Here is an 8155-nt window from a genome sequence, read left to right on the forward strand (position 1 = left end):
GTGGCTGGCACCTTAGCTGCTTGAGTCACAGGCGCCGAGCCTGTCTAGTGTTCAATTTTATGTACGTGGAACCATAGAGTATGATCTACATTTTTGATCAGGGTATAGTCACACAGGTGCGTTATACATAAAATCAAGCTGTATGTATATTTGTGCACTTGACTATATGCCCAATACACCTTGAAATCTAAAGTGGGGAGAGGAAAGGAAAAAAATCAAACATAACACCTAGATTGTGTCTCTCAAGGTTTCACCAGGTACTAGTCACGAGAGGCTAGTAGGGGTTACATTTGAAAAAGGTTCTGTGTTCAGAGATGCTTGGGAAGTGCTGGGTTAAATCAGGCTAAATCCACTTTATTCTGCAAGTCTTCTCTGAGCTTTTACTACATTAGTAAGCATTGTGAATCCCCAAAGAGAGATGATGAATATTCAAAATTTCTCAAATTTCTTCTTGTGGAGTATTTCTCAAGACTCAGAACTCACATGGAAAAGTCTTCCCTCCAAGACACCATGGGAAATGGATTATACTCATCCAGGGAAATAATTCTCTGGGTAAATTAAACTTGAGATGCCAGCAAGTAAATCTATCAGGTACCAAGAGTCCAGTAGGCAGCTAAAATTCAAGAAGTTCCAAGGGCAATCAGACCTGGGGAATATAAATACCTTTAGAGCTGCTATCATAGAGGGTCAGATTTTACAAGATCTTAACTTACTAAGAACAGAAGCTTGGTCCAAAACACAGCATTCACTTTCTGGAAGAGTTTGCAAATTTTGAACAAACACATAATTCTTAAAAAAAAAAAACTACTTCGCCAGTCTAAAAGGTGGTTTAGGAAAAAAAAAAAGAAAAGAAGAGCAACATGAGGATGGTTTGCTTTATTTTGTTTTCTAAACAGACTAAGAAATTTCCAAATGTGTAAACATTTTTAAATACTTAAGACATTAAACATTTTATATCCCTATTACTACTTTAGCACTACTTCATACGTAGAGTTATACCAACAGTCATACACTTTGTTTTCATTTGCATTTCAAACCAGACATATTTAGATTTGCACATATAATATAGCAAAGATGAGGACAGACATGAAGTTAAATGTTAAGCAAATGAGGGGGAAATAGCCCAAAAGAGGCAGAAGCAGGGTAAAAACTACTTTGCTAATATGTTATGAAAATTTTAGAAAAATAAGATTTTGTTATACCAAAGAGACACCCAATAAAGATCTCCTCTCTTCCATCTGACTAATCTGGAGGCAGCAAAGAATGTCATTCATTTTAACCATCTTAAAAAAATGATCTTATAATATTGCCATCTGTTGGCATATGACAGATACAGCATTCCAGCGATGCAGATAATGAACCACAAATACAGAAAATTAAAGGGACAGATGTGGAAAGCTCACACATTCATTTGGCTTACCATTTCACATCTGTTCTCTCCAAAGCCTTCCCACCAACACACATCTAATTCCTGGCTTTGGTGCCTTGAAATGTTACGCCATGCAGCAAGCAACATGTCTGTGGCTTACTGAGGATCCATTCACTCCAACACATCCTGTGTTTTCTCATCAATATTAGGAGTCTGCTATCCAAAACTCAGTTTCTGTTATCAAGGGAGAATCCACACAGGTATACATAGGTGCATACTATATTGTGTTTATTTATGCTTCTGAAAGATTGCCTCACTGGCATTTGAAGTCAACTACGACAAGAAACACAAAAAGATGGGTACCTGTATATTCTACATACCATTCCAAGATCATTTGCCTTCAGGATTGGGAAGGAGATCAAAAATAGTACAAATATTAATCAATTCCTACACAGTGAATAAGTCTGTTGATTTAAACCTCAAATCTCCTTTTTATACTTTTAAAATTTTGGACCATGTAAATATATTATCTATTCAAAAAATGTAGTTAAAAATGTAATGAAATAGGCCAGGCATGGTGATGCATATCTGTAATCTCAATCTCAGCATTTTGGAAGGCCAAGGCGGGACGATCACTTGAGGTCAGGAGTTCAAGACTAGCCTACGTAACATAGAAAGACCCACATTTCTACAAAATATTTTTTAAAGATTAGCAGATGTGCACTGGCATGAATGTGGAAAGAATGGAACACTTTTACACTGTTGGTGGGACTGCACACTAATCATACAGCCTCTTGGAAAAGAAGTAAAGAGAATCCTCAAAGAACTCAAAATAGACCTTTCATTTGATTCTACAATCCCATTACTAGGTATCTATCCAGCAGGACAAAAAAATATATATTTTATCGTAAGGATATTTGCACTAGATTGTTTATTGCAGTTCAATTAATAATCACCAAAGTATGCAAAGAGCCTAAATGCCCATCAACTCAGGAATGGATTAATAAACTGTGGTATATATATACTATGGAATACTATTCAGCCATAAAAATTACCGGGATGGAAATTGAAGTACATTCTTTTTAGTAAAGTATCACAAGAATGGAAAAGCAAGTATCCAATGTGCTCAATGCTAATATGAAGCCAGTAGACAAACTAATACCCGTCCACATAAGAGAAAAACTAAATTCAATTCAAGTCGGGGGTAGAGAACAGGAAGGAGAGAGGAGGAAGGAGAGTGACTGGTGTGCTCCCACCCAGTTAGTGGGCTCTGGGTAAGGGTCTAAGGCCCACCTCCTGGGTGAGACGCACAACTGCAAGAGGGACTTCACCTAAAGAATGCAAACATTGTAACCTAATTGCTTGTACCCTCATAATAATCTGAAATAAACACGAATGAAAAATAAAAATTACCCAGGGATGGTGGCATGTGCCTATAGTCCCACCCCCTCAGGAGACTGAGGCAAGAGATTTGCTTGAGCCCAGGAGTTTGAAGTTACAGTTCAAACTGTACAGCTATGACTGTGCCACTGCACCCCAGCCTGGGTGGCAGAAGGAAACCCCAACCCTAAAAAAAGAAAGAGAGAGAAAAGAAAGTAATGAAATAAATAATACAAAGTAATTATTTCACAACTCTCGACAGACATCTGCTGCAGCCAGACCCTTCCCATGCCCCTTCCATTGTCAAGGTGATGTTATGAAGATCATGGTTATGAAGATCAGCATGTCCCTGAGGCCCAAGGACATCTGGGAGTCCTAAACTATACTCTTGATAACATGAGGATTCCTAGCTAAGTATTTAAATTTCATGTCTCCATTAAACTAATAGTCTTTTAAAAAAGGAATAAAAGCATATTTTCAATCGTATGGATAACAAGCTTTTAACAACAGCTCCAAGAAACACTGTTGATCTTTTCAGAGTCTGTCCGTTACTTAACTTTGAGACCACTGGTAAAGTGGCTGCCTTGGCAATTGTTTTTATGAACGTGTTGACATCCTGTTGCTCTGTATCTAACGCTAATGTGAAATCAACAAAAGTGAATTTAATATGGAAATCTTTCTTTTCAGCTACCTGAAGACCCAGTGACATTAGGAGCTGCAAGGCAGAAGGCTCTGCAGTGGTTCACGTGGGGGAAAGTGGCAGGAGAATTGGACTGTGACGGGGCCGGGAGGAAGAGTCACGCTGCTCTCAGAAGCGCTTGTGTCTGCAGTAGTCAGCGCCACAATCGCACTGCAAACAGAAAAGCAACATCTCTCTCTCACGCTGGCCAACACGCACCTTAACTTCAGTTTATGGGAACTTAGCAACATTACATAAGAAAACAATTTACATCCATAATAGGAAACCAAGTTTGTTTTTGTTTTTGTTTTTCTTTTCCCTTAAAGAGGTTGGTATATCATTTAAGCATGAAAAAACTTGTGTCGATGTTAACAACTTTGACACCTACCAGCCTGGATTCCCCGGGCTCTCCAGTTCTTACTCGTTAGGAAAGACACTCAACCCCTCTAAACCTGTCTCTTCACTTGTAACATGGAAATAATGTAGTTATTTTAATTATTACTTATTCTTCACAATAACACTCAAAGATAGAAGTTATTGAGCCCATTTTACAGGTAAGGAAACTGAGACTTGGGAATTTCCAGGAACAGTTACCCAGCCAGAATCCGAGAGAGCTGCAATACAAGGCCAGGGGGCCATCTCCTGGCTGTCCTGCACTGCCCCTCCAGAAGCAGCCTGAGAACTCCCATTGTCTGTCGCTGTAAATGCACCTGCCTGGCCACCAGCCAGCTCTGCCAGCTTGAGCTTCCTCTACTTTGTTACTAGAATCTGGGAATCTGAGCGTAGAGCTCAAAGTACCCATGATAATCTTCATAAGGGCAGCTTCCCTGGACAAAGCAGGAATGAATATTTGCTAATCAGATAAAAACTCCTCTGTTCCCCCTCTCACTCCGTCTTCTTGAGCTTCAAGAAGCCACAAGCAGAAAACGGTCAGTCCCTTTTCTCCCTCCAACTGAAGAGTCTATGGGAGGGCTTGACAGAAACAGGCATGAACGGTCGATACGGTTTCCTTTTATTGGCCAGGGAATTTCCCTCGTTACCCATCACCGTTTGTGGATCCCCTGTCTCCAAGGAAAGCAAAAATAAACAGTTGTCGGTTAGTTTTGTTTCTTTCTGGAGAAAACTCTCCTATGGCTTGAGGTGCCTTCAGAAAACTGCGGAAGCAACTGAATGAAGAGTTGGGTGTATAAGGAACAGGTGGCTCACACTTCAGGCTCCACACTCACCGTCTCCACCACACAACAGGGAAATAAGATTCTCCAGACTATCAAATGTGACAAGTCTGCAGTGACAGTCAATCCTTTTTATTTCTTGCCATTAAATGTGCTCTGCATCAGTATAATATGTAATAATTGTCCATGAAATGGTTGCCTTTAGACTGACTGACTTTCAGTGAAGGGGAAATAATAGAGATTTGTCATGTGGAGATATTCATGGTGGCGAAAGGAGGAGGAGGAGGACGAGACAGTATTTTTTAAATGTCTTCTTTCAAAGAGCTACAGGCAGACTATAAAAAAGGCCTTGACCATAATCAGTGAGCAAGAATTCCTCAGTCATTTGTCAAAACCAACCCTTGCAACATTATCATTTATCCCCATCCAATTTCTGGAAAATTCCTATCAGTGGCATGAGTCACAGTATGGATAAGGGGACTCACACCGTAAACACTCATCTTAGTTCCCTTTGACAGGTGGGGACATAGAGGAGGCCGGGGAATAAGGCCCATGCAACAAGCCCTTACTCTGAGGGATTCCTGCCCTCCCCCACAGCGTGGGCTTCAGCTTCCTAGAAGTTAAGTTACAGCTTTATAACACATTCAACCAGTATTTAAGTGGGTCTGTCTCATGCCAGGTGCCAAGAAAGCCATGTGAAGGCTGCAAGTCCCCAAGGAGCTCACAGTCAGCTGAACTGGCCTCTGCAATAGAGTGTAGTGACCGTGGTGACAGGACTGAGGATGGAATTCTCCGCAAGCATTTCAGGGCGCCTAAGCCGGTCACAGAGACCGAAGGGAAGACTTCCTAGTGGAAGCACCATCTCAACTGAGGCCTGACGTTTGAACAGGCAATATCCAGGTAAAGAGGGGTCCGAAGGAAGAGTGTCGCAGGCAAAGATGACATTGTACATAAAACACAAAGGTGGGGTATTTGACAAACAGTAAGTGATCCTGGAAGCCTGGAGGGAGGAGTAGGATGGAATGAGAAGTGAGACCTACAGCTGAAAGGATGGAAAATGAAAAAATAACGCCTTTGACAGCCGTTAAGCAGCTTGGTCTCTGGCCTAGGGGTGGTGGGAAGCTACAAAGACACAGAAGCAGACCGATGATTTGGAAAATATCATTCAGCAAGTGAGAAGAATACAATAGAAGAGGATGAAAATGGGAACCTATTTCAACAGGAGACAAATTAAAAATCCATGGGAAAAATAAAGGGTGACCTGATTAAAGCACTTAGCACAGTGACCTGCACATGGGAAACACAGAATAAATGGTCAATGACAATAATAATAACGGGAAGGCAGAAAAGGAGCTGAGACGGGGCGGGGGCAGGAGGTGGCAACCAGGAGCAGGCTAGGAAGGGCTGGGTTTCCCGACCGGAGCAGTTGCCTGTGTGGCCGTGATCGTCACTGCAGTGGCACAGGGGGCAAGGGACAGGCCGGAGGGTCAGGAATGAGGTAGGTGAATTTTGGGGGGGGCATGTTTTGCTCAAGGTAGCGATCAGTATTTCTCAACTGGTTTCTCACACCTTCTCTCTCTCTTTTTTAATTCACCATTTTAAGTGTTTTAAACTGTAAAATTCAATGGCTTATGGCATAGTCACAACACTATGCAGCTGTCAACCACTATCTAATTCCAGGTTTCCATCAGCCTAAAAGGAAACCCCACTTCACATCCAGTAAGCGGTTTCTCCCTGTGCTCCCCTCCTCACAACCCCTGACCACCACTAATCTCCTGCCAGTCCCGGGGGTTTGCCTATTCCCGACAGACTCTGTAGATGTAACCCCACACAATGGGAAACATAATCCAAAGGGAAGGAATATTATTCAGCTGTGAAAAAGAATAAACTACACACTACAACATGGATGAGCCTTGGGAAACCTAATGCTACGTGGAAGGCACCCAACACAAAAGGACCCTGCCGTCAGGTACCATTTATCTGAAATTCAAACAGAAATCCACAAAGACAAAAATCAGTTTCACGGTTATCTGACGAGAGAGGGAAGGGGGAATAGGGAGTGACCATTCAGTGGATGCAGCGTTTCCAAAGGAGAGTGATGAAAAAGTTTCAGGAGGCCAGGCACAGTGGCCTCACATTACGGGCCACTCATACCTATAATCCTAGCACTTTCGGGGACCAAGGCAGGAGGATTACTTGAAGCCAGGAGTTAGAGACCAGCCTGTGCACATAGTGAGACCCTGTCTCTACAAAAAACAGAAAAATTAGCTGGCCATGGTGGTGTGCACCTATAAGCACAGCTGCTTGGGAGGCTCAGGCAGGAGGATCACACAAGCCCAGGAGTTTGAGGTTGCTGTGAGCTACAACACCTCTGCACTCTAGCCTGGGCAAAAGAGTGAGACCCTGTCTCAAAACAAGTTTTGGAACCATAGAGCAATTGCACAATATTGCAGATACATTTAATGCCACAAAAGTGGCATTAAAAGTCCTGATACACCCCCTCCCTTCTCTGAAGAGCAGCGTTCCCACTTCTGAGGAAGTTCTCTAGTAATAGTCACAGGCTCTGAAGTCTAATTGTCTGAATTTGAATTGTTACTCCTTTTAATAGATGTATGACCAACTACTCAATCTTTCTAACTTAGCTCTTGTCTATAAAATGGGAATAATATTACTTCCCACATAGGGAATTATTGCAAAGGTTATGTGAAATAATTCATGTAAACATTATGCATGATGCCTGCCACGTAAGATGTGTTCAGTAATGTTAGCTACCTTTAAAATCTTATTGTTGTTAGTATTATCGTTGCTGGACAAAGGAGTCCAACAGCCGGTCACCCAAGCCAATCAATGGAGAAGCAGATGAGAGATCAACAGCTTCACTTTATTTACAGAAAAGCCAGCAATTCCAGAGAACAGCAAGGGTTCTGCTCTCCAGTACTTTTATATTCTCGCAGTAAAGGCACACGTCAGCAATGTTATTACTCATCATAGTAAATGTCTAACAGGTTTTTCTTCATAGGTTGTAGGTAACCTTACCTTGTAAGGTTACACAATATCCCCCTATCTTAAAGTGATTCTATCTTCAAAGCCTTCTTACTTTAGATTAAATTTATAGTTAGTCACTACATTACTAAGTGCATTACTGAGTGCACTTTGCACACTGTGTCCTTCACTGGCACCATAGTCCTTAGAACATCCAGTTCTTAACTTTATCTGTAACAGAAGGTCTTATACCTGAATAAACTAGTCAAGATTGGCAGCACATGGGCACATTCAGCCTCTCCAGGGCCTGTCCAGCAGCACACTGGATATACTGGTTATTTAGGATAATAGTGGCCACCATCATTATTATTTCTTGGCCACAGTGATTGGTCTTTAGAATGAGCCCATGTAGGATGGGCCAGAAGGGTTATTTCAGGGAATTTCTGAAATAGAGCTAAAGTGAAAAGCTCTTGTCCTCTTATATCACGGAACTCTGAGATAGGACCCCAAGAGTAGCCTGAGGCCACACGGAAGCCAGCATACCAAGAGAAGCCAGGACAAGGGCTTAGGGCA

This window comes from Otolemur garnettii, unplaced genomic scaffold (genome assembly GCF_000181295.1).
Source record: "Otolemur garnettii isolate 467f Iridium unplaced genomic scaffold, OtoGar3 scaffold00255, whole genome shotgun sequence".
Taxonomy (NCBI): Eukaryota; Metazoa; Chordata; class Mammalia; order Primates; family Galagidae; genus Otolemur; species Otolemur garnettii.